The sequence below is a fragment of the Chrysemys picta genome, chromosome 16, assembly GCF_011386835.1.
Source record: "Chrysemys picta bellii isolate R12L10 chromosome 16, ASM1138683v2, whole genome shotgun sequence".
Lineage (NCBI taxonomy): Eukaryota > Metazoa > Chordata > Testudines > Emydidae > Chrysemys > Chrysemys picta.
This window is the reverse complement of record NC_088806.1, coordinates 899,301-915,295: the sequence shown is the minus strand read 5'-3', so window position 1 is coordinate 915,295 and position 15,995 is coordinate 899,301. Positions and strand designations below refer to the sequence as shown.

The following is a 15,995-nucleotide window of genomic DNA, read 5'->3' as shown; positions in this document are numbered from 1 at the left end:
CACTGGCTAACCACAAGTCTCACAAGCAATTTCCTTAGACACTCCAGTTTCCCAGTATCACCACCAGTGCCACTCGTTATGGGGACAAATGGTTATGAAAACCAATACCCCAATAACAGAAAAAAGGTTCTCCTGATCCCAAAGGACCAAGCCCCAGACCCAGGTCAATATACAAATCAGATCTTACCCACAAATCACACTGTTGCCAGTCCTTTAGAATCTAAAATCTAAAGGTTTATTCATAAAAGGAAAAAGATAGAGATGAGAGTTAGAATTGGTTAAATGGAATCAATTACATACAGTGATGGCAAAGTTCTTGGTTCAGGCTTGTAGCAGTGATAGAATAAACTGCAGGTTCAAATCAAGTCTCTGGAATACATCCCCCGCTGGGATGGGTCCTCAGTCCTTTGTTCAGAGCTTCAGTTTGTAGCAAAGTTCCTCCAGAGGTAAGAAGCAGGATTGAAGACAAGATGGAGATGAGGCATCAGCCTTATATAGTCTTTTCCAGGTGTAAGAACACCTCTTTGTTCTTACTGTGGAAAATTACAGCAAAATGGAGTCTGGAGTCACATGGGCCAGTCCCTGCATACTGGAGTCTCAAGGCGTATTTGCCTTCTCTCAATGGGTCCATTGTATAGCTGATGGTCCTTAATGGGCCATCAAGCAGGCTAGGCAGAGCTAATCTCAGCTTGTCTGGGATGTCACCCAGAAGCATAGCCTAAGTTTGCCATACAGACAGTATAGAGCCAATATTCATAACTTCGACTACAAAACTGATACACACATATAGACAGCATAATCATAACCAGTAAACCATAACCTTGTCCTAGACACCCCATTTGACCCCCTTTATACAAGATTTGGTGCCACTACAGGACCTTGGTTGCAACAATGATCTATACGGTCCCAGTTTATGTCAATAACGTCACATGGGCCAAATATCTGGGCAAGATACCGGAGCGGCTTATGCGGGACTTGGTTGGTCCCGAATGAAAGGAGGGGGGCGTAGTTAAGGGTTTATGGCAAACAGAGCCTGGCAGATTAGCCTGCTCTCCGGTGCTGATGAGACAAGTGCTCAAGTGAATAGCACTGACGTCAGAGACCTGCACTCCTGGGCGGTGCCGGGCTTGGCACCGCATGGCAGGTTGAGAAACGAAACTAGAAGGACAGAGAAGTAACAGGGTTAGGGGCCGGCTGCTCGGGCTCCGTCTGGAACTGTCGAGGGGCAGTGGTGGGCCCTGGGCTGGTTCCCATTTTTATCGATCAGCCGGAAGCGGGTGGCGTCCAACCCAGCCCGGAGCCCTTCTGGGAGTCCAGCACAAGCGATTGGACGTGGTCCGGGGGGAACTGGGTGAATTCTCCGGTCTGGGTCTACAAAAATCTACGAAATAACCCCCGCCCTCCCCTGCTTCGAGTTGCTCTCTGTTAGAGACCAGTTTGACACCCAGTTCTCCTGCCTGCCCCGGAAGCGCCTGGGCGATGTCAGAGGCCAGGATCTGATTTGGCCTATGTCTGCTACCTTCCCCGGTCGTGATGGGGCAGGTCCAGGCAGCGTGCGATAGACAGAGCGGCCCAGCTGCTCTGACGCCCCCGGGAGCCGGGTTTGAACCTGGGTCCCTCAAAGGAGGGAGCATGTTAGCTGCCTGCAGTAGTAGGGCTGTTATCCCTCAAGAATGCCAGGCACTAGAAGAGGCACATCTGTCATTGGCACCGTTCATCTCGTGGGTCTCCCATCTCCACAGTAGGGCCAGGATGACGAAAGGGACAAACAGGCAGCAGTAGTGGGGCTGTTATCTCCTGCCCGCTGGGTATGGACGAGAAGAAGCTCCAGACCCACCTTGCCCTCCTGGAAGCAGGCTGCTCGTGTGGCAGACCTTGGACCCATTTACGATTGCCCTGCATGGTGCTGATAACCCAGCTCTGATAAGGGGCCCTGCTGTTCCCTGGCTGTAACAAGGAGCAAATACTGGCCAGGTGTCAGTGTCTTTATGGCGGCTGAATCAGGGTTGTATCTTCCCCTCCCTCCCCACTGCGATGGCAACAGCGCCGCAAATAGACCCAAAGCGCATCCCATGTCAACAGCACTAATTGTGGTCCAAAGATCCACCTCCCCTCCCGCCGGGGCGTGGTGCAGGTGGGTGGATTGTCAGCCAGAGCGTCCTGCCCACGTCACCGTGCTGTCCCACGCAGCCCGGGGCCCCGATCTCAGCTGGGTCTGGGCAGCGACCGGCCCGACGGGGCCCCTATCTCAGCTGGGTCTGGGCAGCGACCGGCCCGACGGGGCCCCGATCTCAGCTGGGTCTGCGCAGCGCCTGGCCCCACGTGGCTCTGGTCTGTGTCTGGGCAGCGCCCAACTTGACGGGGCCCCGATCTCAGCTGGGTCTGTGCAGCGCCCAGCCCCACGGGGCTCTGGTCTGGGTCTGGGCAGTGCCGTCCTGATCTCGGTCTTGGTCTGGGTCTGGGCAGCGTCCAGCACGACGGGGCCCTGATCTCAGCTCAGAGACAACAGCCCTACTACTTCTGGATGCAGGAGCGGCTGGGGGAGGTTCTCCAGCCTTGAACCCTGTGGGCCTGAGATGGGACCTGTGCTTGGACCCCTGTAGATGGAACGGGCATCTGCGTGAGGCTGCATCAGCCCCTGGCTCTGCTGGGCAGCCCCGGCTTCCTGAAGGAGCAGGAGACGCTGACGAAACCATCTCCTCCCAATGCTCAGCCAGTGCCAGGCGTGCCAGGGTGGGGGACAATTTAAACCTAGTTTTGGAAAGGTCGGGCTGTAAGGGACCTTGAGGGGCATTCTGTCCAGGCCCCCCCCACCCACCGAGGGCATCCTGTCCAGCCCCCTGCGCTGAGCCAGGACCAGTAACCACAGCCCAGCCCTGACGGGTGTTTGTCCAACCTACTCTGAAACCCCCCCAGCAACGGGATCCCCCCGTGGTGCCTGTTCCGGAGCTGAGCTCCCTGGAGAGCCAGGAAGTGTTTCCTAAAACCCAACCAAGCTTGGCCCTGCTCCGGATTAAGCCCTTGCTCCTGGTCCTGCCTTCGGGGGCCCCAGAGAACAATTGACCCTGTCACATCAGACCAGCCCTTCCCCGACCTGCAGGCCAGGTTCAAGTCCCCCGTCCTCCATGCTGAATGCATCCAGGTTTAACCTCATCCCCTAGGTCAGGTTTCTAGCCCTTGGATTGTCCTCTGGCTGCTCCCCAGTTTGCCCCCAGCTCCCCTGAAGTTCTGCACTTAGGAAGGAAGAATCCCATGCACCGCTACAGACCAGGGACCGAATGGCTAAGCGGCAGTTCTGCAGAAAAGGACCTAGTGGTTACAGTGGATGAGAAGCTGGATATGAATCGACAGTGTGCCCTTGTTGCCAAGAAGGCTTACAGCATTTTGGGCTGTATACGTAGGGGCATTGCCAGCAGATCAAGGGACGTGATCATTCCCCTTTATTCGACATTGGTGAGGCCTCATCTGGAATACTGTGTCCAGTTTTGGGCCCCACACTACAGAAAGGATTTGAACAAATTGGAGAGAGTCCAGTGGAGGGCAACAAAAATGATCAGGGGGTTGGGGCACATGACTTATGAGGAGAGGCTGAGGGAACTGGGATTGTTTAGTTTGCAGAAGAGAAGATTGAGGGGGGGATTTGATAGCTGCTTTCAAGTACCTGAAGGGGGGATCCAAAGAGGATGGAGCTCGGCTGTTCTCAGTGGTGGCAGATGACAGAACAAGGAGCAATGGTCTCAAGTTGCAATGGGGGAGGTCTAGGTTGGATATTAGGAAACACTATTTCACTAGGAGGGTGGTGAAGAACTGGAATGCGTTACCTAGGGAGGTGGTGGAATCTCCTTCCTTAGAGGTGTTTAAGGTCAGGCTTGACAAAGCCCTGGCTGGGATGATTTAGTTTGGGATTGGTCCTGCTTTGAGCAGGGAGTTGGACTAGATGCCTCCTGAGGTCAGTCGGTCTATCTATCTATCTATCCCAGGGGTAGGCAACCTGTCAGAAGTAGTATGCCAAGTCTTCATTTATTCACTTTAATTTAAGGTTTTGCATGCCGGTAATACATTTTAATGTTTTTTAGAAGGTCTCTCTCTATAAATCTATATTATATAACTAAACTATTGTTGTATTGTAAAGTAAACAAGGTTTTCAAAACGTTTAAGAAGCTTCATTTAAAATTAAATTAAAATGCTGATCTTACGCCACCAGCCTTCTCAGCTCGCTGCCAGCCTGGGGTTCTGTTCACCTAGGCCGGCAGTGGGCTGAGCGAGGCCTGCAGCCGGGACCCCAGACTGGGGGGGGGGGGGTCAGGGCTCAGGGCAGAGGGCTGGGTGTGTGGGGGGGGATGCAGGGCAAAAGGCTGGGTGTGTGGGGGGGTTCAGGGGTGAGGGCAGAGGGCTGGGGTGTGTGGAGGTGCAGAGCAGAGGGATGGGTGTGTGTGTGGGGTTTCAGGGGTGCAGAGCAGAGGGCTAGGGGTGTGTGGAGGTCAGGGCTGAGGGCTGGAGGGTGTGTGGAGGGTGCAGGGCAGAGGGCTGGGGTGCTCAGCTCGTGGGGGTGCCCTGAGCGGCTCAGGGCAGGGGCTGGGAGGGATATGCCCTGTTCCACCCCCTTCCCCAAGACCCGTCCCTACCTCTCTCTGCGTCCTCTACGGAGCTGTGTGCATGCTGCCACTCCTCCCCCTCCCCCTCGCAAGGGCCATCAGCTGATCGGCGCAGGGAGAGGGAGGGGGAGGAGGAGGAGCAGGAAAGCACCACGCTGGGGGAAGAAGCGGGGGCGGGGGGGAAGCATGGCTGCCGCAGGACCCAGCTTCTGCCTCCTGCCCCCGCAGGGGACAGCGGTGGGCGGGGGGGCTGAGTGGGGCTGGGACCGCGGCAGGGAGCTGCGTGCCACTCAAAATTGGCTCGCGTGCCGTGTTTGGCACGTGTGCCATAGGTTGCCAACCCCAATCTATCCCCATCCACCCCCGCTATCTATCTCTCTATCTATTGTGACAAAGTTCCTCCTCTACCTTGGTGGGTCCTGCGCTTATTGGTGGATTTGCTCGCTTCACAGATTCACCCTGTGGGTCAGGAAACAGTCCAGAGACCCTCCCCTCTGGTAGAAGCTATAGTCCAGGTCAATTCCTCCTGTGTCTGATCAGGAGTTGGGAGGTATGGGGGGAACCCAGGCCCACCCTCTACTCCGGGTTCCAGCCCGGGGCCCTGTGGACTCCTGGTAGTGCCTCCTGGTACAGTTGCACGACACCTACAACTCCCTGGGCTACTTCCCCATGGACTCCTCCCAACACCTTCTTTGTCCTCACCACCGGACCTTCCTCCTGATGTCTGATAACACTTGGACTTCTCCATCCTGCAGCAGTACGCCTACTCACTCTCAGCTTCTTGCACACCTCTTGCTCCCAGTTCCTCACACACACTTCCGTTCCCTGGCTCCCTCTGGCTTGACTGGAGTGAGCCCTTTTACAGCATCAGAGGGGCCTTAATTAGAGTCAGGTGCTTCACTGCCTCACCTGACTCTTAGCAGGTTAATTGGAGTCAGGTGGTCTATTAGCCTGGAGCAGCTCCTGCTCTGGTCACTCAGGGAACAGAAAACTACTTATCCAGTGGCCAGTATATCTCCCTTCTGCTACTCTGCTGTTCCCAACTGGTCTGGGTCTATCACATATCCCTCCCCCCTGCTCAACACCAAGGGGTTGGGCAGTTTGGGAAGCCAGACCGTGCACACGTGACAAGCCATTGGCGTTGCCATGGCGACTCCCTGCTCTGTGCTGTATGCGGAACTGGAAAGGTTGGAGGGATAAGAACCACCTGGTCACCCTAGTGTTCTTCTCCTTGTTCCGCTGCATCCATTGAAAAAGGGCATGGTCGGTCACAAGGACAAATCTGCGCCCGAGCAGGTAGTAACGCAGCGTTTCCATGGCCCATTTTACGGCGAGGCATTCTCTCTCCAACACTGCATATTTTTGTTCCCTGGGAAGGAGTTTCCTGCTGAGGTAGAGAATTGGGTGTTCCTCTTCCCCAGCCATCTGCGACAGGACAGCCCCTAGTGTAGAACTGATGAATGAAATTGTTTTTAATTGTTCACTTTATTAATGTAACTTCATAAGTAAAGTTTTATGAATGAAACAATATTCATTCATAAAACCGGTTACCCCAATAACTGGCTAATTAACAGTTAAGATGCTTGTTAAGAGCCATAGCTGTTCAGTCAGCTGCCTTTGTACGTTTCACTATCAATCCAATTCCTGCTTAAATCACTGAGACTTGCACTGCTTCAGTATTGGAACTTCTGTTCACCATTTATTACACTTGCTACAGTGTCACTTCTGTTCACTGTTTGCCATCCATTATACTTGTCTATATTGTAACTTCTGTTCACTGTTTGCCATATTGTAATTCAAACCCCATTTTAAAACGCTGACTCCATTTTGTAAGGGCTTGCTGCAACCTTCATTTTCGCAAACCCTGCTGTAATCTTATTAGTTTAGTTTCGATGTGTGAATGAGGGATGTATGGATGATGGAATCAACCTCCAGCCCGAGCCTGTCCTGATTAAATAGAGTTCAAACACCAACGGCTGAAGATGCAGACAAGAGCCCTAACGAAGTAAGAAGAATCCACCCTAAAAAGAAAAGGTACAATAGAAGGAAGATCAAAGCCCGGTCTGAGGCTGAAAGTCATGTCTGCAATTGACGGGTGATCAATCACCAAACCCAGAGGCAGCGTGACACAGCAAGACCTATAGACTCTGGATTCAAACTAAAGCCTACAAAAAGGATGGGTGAGATGGAAAACTTTGGAGGAGGGTAACATTCTGCTGCCAACATGGAAGGGCATCGGTGCGCCCAACAGAGACCCAGCTCGTCCTTGTGCCCGGCTTTCCTGGCCAGTTACCGCCACGAGCTACGAACCCAAGCTGCAAACTCAAGCCACAGACTCAAGCCGGACTGGTAACTATGCAGCAGCTGCAGAACATCTGATGGATGTGTGTGTGTGTGTGTGTGTGTGTGTGTGTGTGTGTTTATAGGTATTCGGTATAATGTGTGTGTATTAGGATTAAGATATTAGTTATTGGTCATAAATCAAATTGTTATCATAATAAATGTGGCATCTTTGTCTTGACCCCTAAAACGATCCTGTATAAGTTTGTGGGACAACACGAGCCCCACCTCGGATGCATCTGTCTGAAGGATGAATTCCTTGGTGAAATCCGGGGCTATCAATACGGGGTTACTGCAGCGGGCAGTCCGTAGGTCCGCGAATGCCCTCTCTGCTGCGTCGGACCATCTGACTGGATCCAGACCACGGGCCTTCACTAAGTCCGTTAGGGGACTTGCCCTTGTGGCAAAATGGGGAATGAAACGCCGGTAATACCCCACCACCCCTAGGAATGCTCGGACCTGCTTCTTACTATTGGTCATGGCCAGTTTTGGATGGCCTCTAACTTGTTCAGCTGAGGGTTCACGAGACCTTTTCCTACCACGTAGCCAAGATATTTGGCCTCTGTGAACCCCACAGCACACTTAACAGGGTTTGCCGTAAGGCCAGCTCGCCTGAAGGTATCAAGGACCCCCCCCACCTTCTTCAAGTGGGTTTCCGAGTCTGAGGCATGAATCACCACGTCATCCAAGTAGGCCGCAGCATAGCTGGCATGGGGGTGTAGTAACTTGTCCATGAGGCGCTGAAAGGTAGCTGGGGCCCCATGTAGTCCAAAAGGAAGGACCGTATACTGGAAAAGACCCTCTGGTGTAGAGAACGCCGTCTTCTCCTTTGCATCTTCAGCTAGGGGAATCTGCCAGTACCCCTTTGTCAAGTCTAGGGTCGTTAAGTACCGGGAATTCCCCAGATGGTCCACTAATTCATCTATGCAGGGTATAGGGTAGGCATTAAACTGGGATATCTCATTTAGTCGCCGGAAGTCATTGCAGAACCTCATGGTGCCATCAGGTTTGGGCACCAACACTATTGGGCTGGACCACTGACTGCGAGATTCTTCAATTATCCCCATCTCCAGCATTTTCCTGACTTCCGCTTTTATTTCCTCCCTTTTGGCTGCTGGCACCCGGTAGGGCCTCATTGTTACTCTGGCCCCAGGGTTCGTGACGATGTGATGATATGTCCCAGTTGTGCGACCTGGCTTTGTTGAGAATACATCTTGATATTGGGCTATCATCTCAGTTACCTCTTTCATCTGGGCTGTTGTTAGATTGGGAGACACCCTCACCTGTCCAGGGTTTTTGTTCCCCGGGTGTAGGTCTTCCCGAACCACTGTGCACGCTTCTCAGGTATGCCAGGGTTACAGAAGGTTGACATGATATATCTGTTCAAGTTTTCGACGTCCCGGTTGTCGCACCTTGTAATTTACTTCCCCTACGGGTTCAACTATTTCGTAGGACCCTTGCCACTGGGCCAACAGCTTACTTTCGGCTGTGGGTACCAGTACCATTACTCGGTCACCGGGCTGAAACTGACGAACCTTGGCTTGATGATTGTAGTAGGTTTGCTGGGCCTCTTGGGCCTTTTCTAGGTGCTCCCTCACTATGGGAGTGACCTGGGCTATCCGGTCCCTCATCTGTAGCACATGCTGTATTATGAACTTCCCCTCACTGGGTTCCTCCTCCCAAATTTCCTTGGCTATGTCCAGGATGCCTCGGGGGTTGCGCCCATATAACAGCTCAAAGGGGAAGAATCCAGTTGAGGCCTGAGGTACCTCCCGGATAGCGAACATAAGGTAAGGTAGTAGGGTGTCCCAGTCCCTCCCGTCCCGACTTACCACCTTCCTTATCATAACCTGGAGGGTTCGGTTAAACCTTTCTACCAACCCTTCAGTCTGCGGATGGTAGACCGAAGTTCTCAGGGTATGTATATGGAGCAGCATACAGAAGTCCTTCATTAGCTTCGACATAAATGGGGTTCTTTGGTCGGTTAACATCTCCTTCGGTAGCCCCATTCGGGCAAAGATCCCCACCAGCTCTTTGGCTATAGTTTTAGAGGCCGTGTTCCGCAGGGAGACGGCTTCTGGGTAGCGAGTAGCATAGTCCAAAACAACAAGTATATATTGGTGGCCCCGAGCCGTCTTCTCCAGGGGTCCCACTAGGTCCATGGCTATTCACTCGAAGGGGACCTCTATGATGGGAAGGGTACTAAAGGTGCCCTCAAGTGGGGATGGGGACTGTGCAGCTGACACTCCGGGCAGGACGCACAGTACCTCCGCACTTCTTCATGTACTCCGGGCCAGAAGAACCGTCGTAGGACTCGTGCCAGGATCTTCTCTACCCCCAAATGTCCCCCAAAAAGACGACTATGGGCAAGACTTAATACAGCGTTCTGGTGTTTTTGAGGTACTAGGATCTGCTGTACCTTCTGCCCCTGTACTGGGGCGACCCGGTATAAGAGATCCTTCTTCATTATGAAGTAGGGTCCTGGTCCCTGGGTTTTCCCTTCCACGGGGACCCCATCTATTTCAGTCACCACCTTCCTAATGTTGTCGTTGTGATGAACTGGGACTGTTCTTACTGTGGTCTATGAATGGTGACAGGGGAGTGTGGCTAGGGTAGTCTGCACTGGGGGATGGGAGACTGACCAACGGAGAATACCTGAGCATGTAACATGAGAACCCAGGAAGGGGTTAGAGGCCAGGTGACACCTTTTCCCCCGGAAACTGAACAAAAGCTGTGGGAGGGGTCGCTGAAGGGAGAGTTTCAGGAGCTGCCTGGTGAGATGGCTGGGAGGCAGACGGGGCTCTGACCTCCCAACGGGGGGCGACATAGCACAGTGGTTTGAGCATTGGCCTGCTAAACCCAGGGTTGTGAGTTCAATCCTTGAGGGGGCCATTTAGGGATCTGGGGCAAAAAAAATTGGTCCTGCTAGTGAAAACAGGGGACTGGACTTGATGACCTTTCAAGGTCCCTTCCAGCTCTATGAGATAGGTATCTCCATATAAGATGGACCTAACTGAGGGGGTCCTGTTGTCTGTGCCTGCAAGACCTGTCTTGGACTGTATTCCTGTCATCTAAATAAACCTTCTGCTTTACTGGCTGGCTGAGATTCATGGTGAATTGCAGGAAGTCGGAGGTGCTGGGCCTTGTATCCCCCCACACTCCATGACAATTGGTGGTAGGGGTGGGATCTACTGCACCCCGTGGACGGCGCTTCCTGCAGTAAGTGACTGGGGAGCAGTAAAACGAAGGGGGATCGATGGGGACCAGGTGGGCTGAAGCATCAGAGAGAGACAGTTCAGGGGGCAATTAACCCCTGGGAGTGTGTGACCAGAGAGAAGGACTGTTGCAGTAACAGGGTCCCCCGGGGGATCGCAGCGAGCGGTCCCGGGGCGGAGGAGTCTGCACCTCGACCCTGGCAGAGAGGGGGTGACCTGAAGAGGGGCTGGCACACTAGGGGTCCCCCTGGAACGGTGGAAAGCGGAGAGCACAGGCCGGCGAGTGGCCAGCAGGAGGATGGATGCTAAACGCCTTAAGAGCGACCTGGTGGAGCTGTGCAGGCAGAGGGGGCTGCGCATTGGGAGGTCCACCAAAGAACAGCTCATTGCCCAGCTGGAGGAGAGGGATCGCTTGGATGAACCGAGCCCTGTCCCTGAGGGAAGCCGCCCGGCGGATGCAGCGTGGGCCCCGGGGCCTGACATGGCTGGGAGGGGTCAGACTGCTGCCGAGGACATCCCGAGACCCTGCCTACCTATACCTAGGGGAGGGGTTGGGGGAAGCCCATCGAATACCGGGGTCACCCCGGTGGCCAGCAGGGGATCGTCCCGGCGGAGCTCCCCGTCCTGGGAGCGGATGCGGCTGGAATGTGACAGGGAGCTGAGACTGAAAGAGCTCGAGTTAAGGCAGCAAGAACTGAAGCAGGAGCGGGAAGAGAAGGAGAAACAACGTCAGCATGAGCTGGAACTGGCCAGGCCGAGGAGCAGTGGGGCCCCGGCTGCGGTGAGCGAGGGGGGACCCAAGACTGCAAAGAGCTTTGATCAGTGCTTCCTGGCCCAGCGTAAGGAGGGGGAGGACATGGATACCTTCCTGACGGCCTTTGAGAATACCTGCGAGCTGCTCCAGGTTGACCCTGCAGACAGGCTCCAGTTTCTCATCCCCTCACTGGACCCCACAGCCAGGGAGGTGTACAGCCGACTGAAAGGGGCGGGGACAGGGGACTACGAACTGTTCAAAAAGGCCCTGCTCCGTGATTTTGGGCTGACTCCTGAGATGTACCGGAAAACGTTCCAGAGTCAGTGTAAAACCCGTGAGGTCACATACCTACAACTAGCCAACCGGGCGCAGGGGTATGCCCGCAAGTGGACAGCTGGGGCCCAAACTATAGAGGACCTACTTGACCTATTCGTACTGGAGCACGTGTATGAGCAGTGACCATCTGACCTGAGGCGATGGTTGATGGACCAAAAGCCAGAGAACCGCAGCATGCAGGCCAGCTGGCCGACGAGTGTGTGAACAGTCGGGCAGAGGATAACCGGGAGGAGTCCCAAAGGAACAGTCCCACCACAACGCAGAGAGAGAGTCACCATGGGACCTCCCAGCGGGGAAATATGGAGAACCCCCACCAAAGGGGAACATCCAGCGTCAGGTCCATCCGACCCACTTGAGGGGACCCACGGGACATGGGCTACTATCACTGTGACCAGAGAGGCCACATACGGGCCCAGTGCCCCAGGCTCAGGGACAGACTGAGCAGACCGAACCCACAGAGGGTTGACTGGGTAGAGACCCAGCCGGGCGAGAGGCAGCATTCCCAGGGAAGGGGGGCTGGCAGAGTACCACCTGCTAAGGAGGGAGGAGAGCTCCAGGCCAGCTCCTCTGGGGGGCTGGATGCTCCAGACTCAGGGTTTTTGGTTTATACGGTGGGCGCGGGGCGGTCCCTCCGGAGAGAGTACCTTGTTCCCCTGGAGGTGGATGGGAGGAAGGTCAATGGATACTGGGATACGGGCGCAGAGGTGACGCTGGCCCGGCCCGAGGTGGTGGCCCCAGATCAGGTGGTGCCCAACACCTACCTGACCCTGACGGGGGTGGGAGGGACACCAGTCAAAGTGCCCATGGTGAGGGTACACCTGAAGTGGGGGGCCAAGGAGGGCCCCAAGGACGTGGGGGTACACCCATATTTGCCCACTCAGGTGTTGATGGGAGGGGACCTGGAGGACTGCCAAGCAACCTCCAGGGTGCCCTGGTTGTGACCCGGAGTCAGAGCCGGCGAGGGGCACTGCGCCCTGGCCTTGGGGAGGGTGCCTTGCCCGAGGCACAGGACCCTAACCTGGTGGGGAGGGAACACCCAGGGACACGGCTCAGGGAGGCTGCGGCTTCAGACCCAGCGGGCGAGAAAGAGCAGGTGGCCATCCCTGTCCCAGCTGCTGAGTTCCAGGCTGAGGTGCAGAAAGATCCCTCCTTGCGGAAGATAAGGGACCTGGCCGACTCCAGTGCGGTACAGACCATGGGGAGAGGTGGCTGGAAAAGGTTCCTGTGGGAGAAGGGGTTCCTGTACCGAGAATGGGCTCCCCCAGGGAAAATGGAGTCAGGGGGGATCAGGAGGCAGCTGGTGGTACCCCAGAAGTATCGCCGCCAGCTGCTGTGCCAGGCCCATGACATTCCCCTCTCAGGGCACCAGGGAACCTGGCGTACCCAGCAGAGGCTGCTACAGAGCTTTTACTGGCCTGGAGTCTTTGTTACTGTCCGACAGTACTGCGGATCCTGTGACCCCTGTCAGAGGGGGAGGAAGGCCCGAGACAAGGGGAAAACGGCTTTAGGACCCTTGCCCAGCATAGAGGAGCCTTTCCAGAGGGTGGCCAAGGTTCAAAGGGGGGCTCTGAACCAAGAGAGCCCGAATCACAGACCTCCAGACTGGAACGCTGGGAGAAGACCCCAGCCCAGGTGGAACCCCAGGGGTATTGGGGTGGGAAAAGGACACAGGCCTCATAAACCTTCCCACAGGCGAACTATGAGTGCCATCGAGCACCCCCGACCTAAGGTGGGGCATGAAACTGGAGGGCCTGGTGTAATTCTGACCAAGGAATGGGAGGGATGTTGGAGCATCCATGGGAACATGGGTAGGTTTGAACTTCCCCAGGTCACTGGCTGAAGTGACCCCGCTCAGTTCGGTCTCGAAGGGGGGAGAGATGTGACAAACTGGGACTGTTCTTACTGTGGTCTTTGAATGCTGACAGGGGAGCGTGGCTAGTACTGTATTCCTGTCGTCTAAATAAACCTTCTGCTTTACTGGCTGGCTGAGAGTCATGGTGAATCGCAGGAAGTCAGAGGTGCAGGGCCTTGTGTCCCCCCACACTCTGTGAAAGTTGTACCTTGGGTCTTCTGCCTGGTCCCGTCCAAAATTTCCTCTCCCCGGGCTAATCTGCCCGAGATCTAGGGGCCCAGTCTCTGTTGCCTCTACTGGTTCAGAAGTATTAGGATGGGGGTCAGACTCGGGTGCTTCTCCCTCCTGCGTGGCCTCCTTTTCAGCTGCTCGGGTCCGCCTACCTATGAAAGCGACCCTCTGGCTTTGGGTCAGTATTCGGGTTCCTAAGGCCTTAGCTGCCCTTCTTTCCCTTTTTGTCTTTCTACCCCGTCTGGGAGTGGAGAACAAATCTGGGGATATTTCAGAGACGACTGGGGGTTGACAGTCTACTGTGGAGGCCTCACTAACTTCAGGGTTTCCCCCTTTCTCCAATCCCCCTACTGGGAGTAAGTTTCCAAACCTTGGGAAGTCCCTCCCTATGAGCACCGGGTATGGGAGTTTAGGGACTACACCTGCTGCTACCTCAGTAGTGTTCTCCTGAATCTCGATTTTTACTGGGATGGTGGGGTAATAACCAACTGTCCCATGGACACAGGTTATCCCTGTATGCTTAGCCCACAGCAGCTGACTACGCTTCACGAGCTTCCCCGAGACAGTGCCATGGTCCCTACCCCATTTAGTTTCACTGGTCTGGTGTACATATGTGGGGTGAGTGAGACCCCCACAAGGTGGATTAGGGAGCATGGATCTGCCCAGTTCCCCAGGTTACCCTGCATAGGCTCCTCAGCATTGGGACACTGTGCAGCTATGTGTCCCCACTCCTCGCAGGCATAACATCTGTATGGACCCCTAGGCGTTCCCCAGTCTCTTGGTTTGGGCAGTCTAGCACCACGATCCTCTTCTCCTTCAGTGCTCCAACTCTCTGTGGCCTCTGATGGGCCTTCAGCCTCTCTCTTTTTCCACCTGGGCCCTCCTGGTGGCCCAGTCACCCAAACTTTAGGGCTTGGTGCTGCTAGTTTAACCCGGGGTGCCTCTTTCTTAACTGGTTTGGTCAGCTCCTCACTGTCCTTCACCTCTCTACCAGGGCGACAACCTCGTCATAGGTGGAGGATTCGTTCTGGCTTACCCAGGCACGAAGGTCTGGTGGTAGTCCCCTCATGTATCGGTCGATGACCAGAACCGCTAGTATCTCTTCTGGACTCCGGGACTTTGTTTGCAACCACTTTCGTGCGAGATGGATGAGGTCATACAATTGGGACCGTGGGGTTTTGTCTTCCTGGTACCTCCAACCGTGATACTGCTGGGCCCGCACTGCTGTCGTTACCCCAGATCTGGCCAGGATCTCTGCTTTCATCTAGGGGTAGTCCGCCGCAGCCTCTTCAGGCAGATCATGGTAGGCCTTCTGGGCCTCCCCACGCAGGAATGCGGCAAGGATGCCAAACCACTGATCTCGAGGCCAGGCCTCCCGTAGGGCTGTCCTCTCAAAGGCCAGAAGGTATGCCTCTACATAATCCTCCTGTGTCATTTTCTGCAGCCAATGGCTGGCTGGTATGAGCTGCGTCCCATCATGGCCGCAATTCAGCTCTGTAAGGGACTTTACCTGGTTTACCAGTTCCCGCAACATAGCTCGGTCTTGAGCAGCCTGGTCCATCAGCAGGCGATTAGTCTCTTGTGCAGCTGCACTGTCTCCTGTTGGGCACCTGCCTGGACACGGGTAGCCTCCTGCTGGGCCGCCGTAGCTTGTATCAGTGCCCGCACTACGTCATCCATTGTGGTGAAAAAAATAAACCTTCTCCCTTTTTTTTTGTTCTTTATTTAAGTCACCCTCCTTCTTCTGCCGCGCTGTGCACCCAAGATCCCACTCCCGACACCAGTTGTGACAAAGTTCCTCCTCTACCTTGGTGGGTCCTGCGCTTATTGGCGGATTTGCTCGCTTCACAGATTCACCCTGTGGGTCAGGAAACAGTCCAGAGACCTTCCCCTCTGGTAGAAGCTATAGTCCAGGTCAATTCCTCCTGTGTCTGATCAGAAGTTGGGAGGTATGGGGGGAACCCGGGCCCGCCCTCTACTCCGGGTTCCAGCCCAGGGCCCTGTGGACTGCAGCTGTTTAGAGTGCCTCCTGGTACAGTTGCACGACACCTACAACTCCCTGGGCTACTTCCCCATGGCCTCCTCCCAACACCTTCTTTGTCCTCACCACCGGACCTTCCTCCTGATGTCTGATAACACTTGTACTTCTCCATCCTGCAGCAGTACGCCTACTCACTCTCAGCTTCTTGCACACCTCTTGCTCCCACTTCCTCACACACACTTCCGCTCCCCATGGCTTGACTGGAGTGAGCCCTTTTATAGCATCAGAGGGGCCTTAATTAGAGTCAGGTGCTTCACTGCCTCACCTGACTCTTAGCAGGTTAATTGGAGTCAGGTGGTCTATTAGCCTGGAGCAGCCCCTGCTCTGGTCACTCAGGGAACAGAAAACTACTTATCCAGTGGCCAGTATATCTCCCTTCTGCTACTCTGCTGTTCCCAACTGGTCTGGGTCTACCACACTATCTATCCCCACCCCTCTATTTATCTATCTATCCCCCCTCCACCATCTGTCTATATATCTATCTATCCCCATCCACCCCATCTATCTATCTATCTATCTATCTATCTATCTATCTATCTATCTATCTATCTATCTATCTATCTATCCCATCCACCCCATCCATCTATCTATCTATCTATCTATCTATCTATCTATCTATCTATCTATCTAT

At 54.6% G+C, this 15,995-nt stretch overlaps 1 protein-coding gene across 1 annotated transcript in view; it reads left to right on the top strand.

The window, feature by feature from the left end:
* The window catches only part of RNASEK (ribonuclease K), a 321,727-nt gene that overhangs the window by 113,183 nt on the left and 192,549 nt on the right, over nucleotides 1-15,995 (top strand). The gene's annotated exons all lie outside the window — the stretch shown is intronic.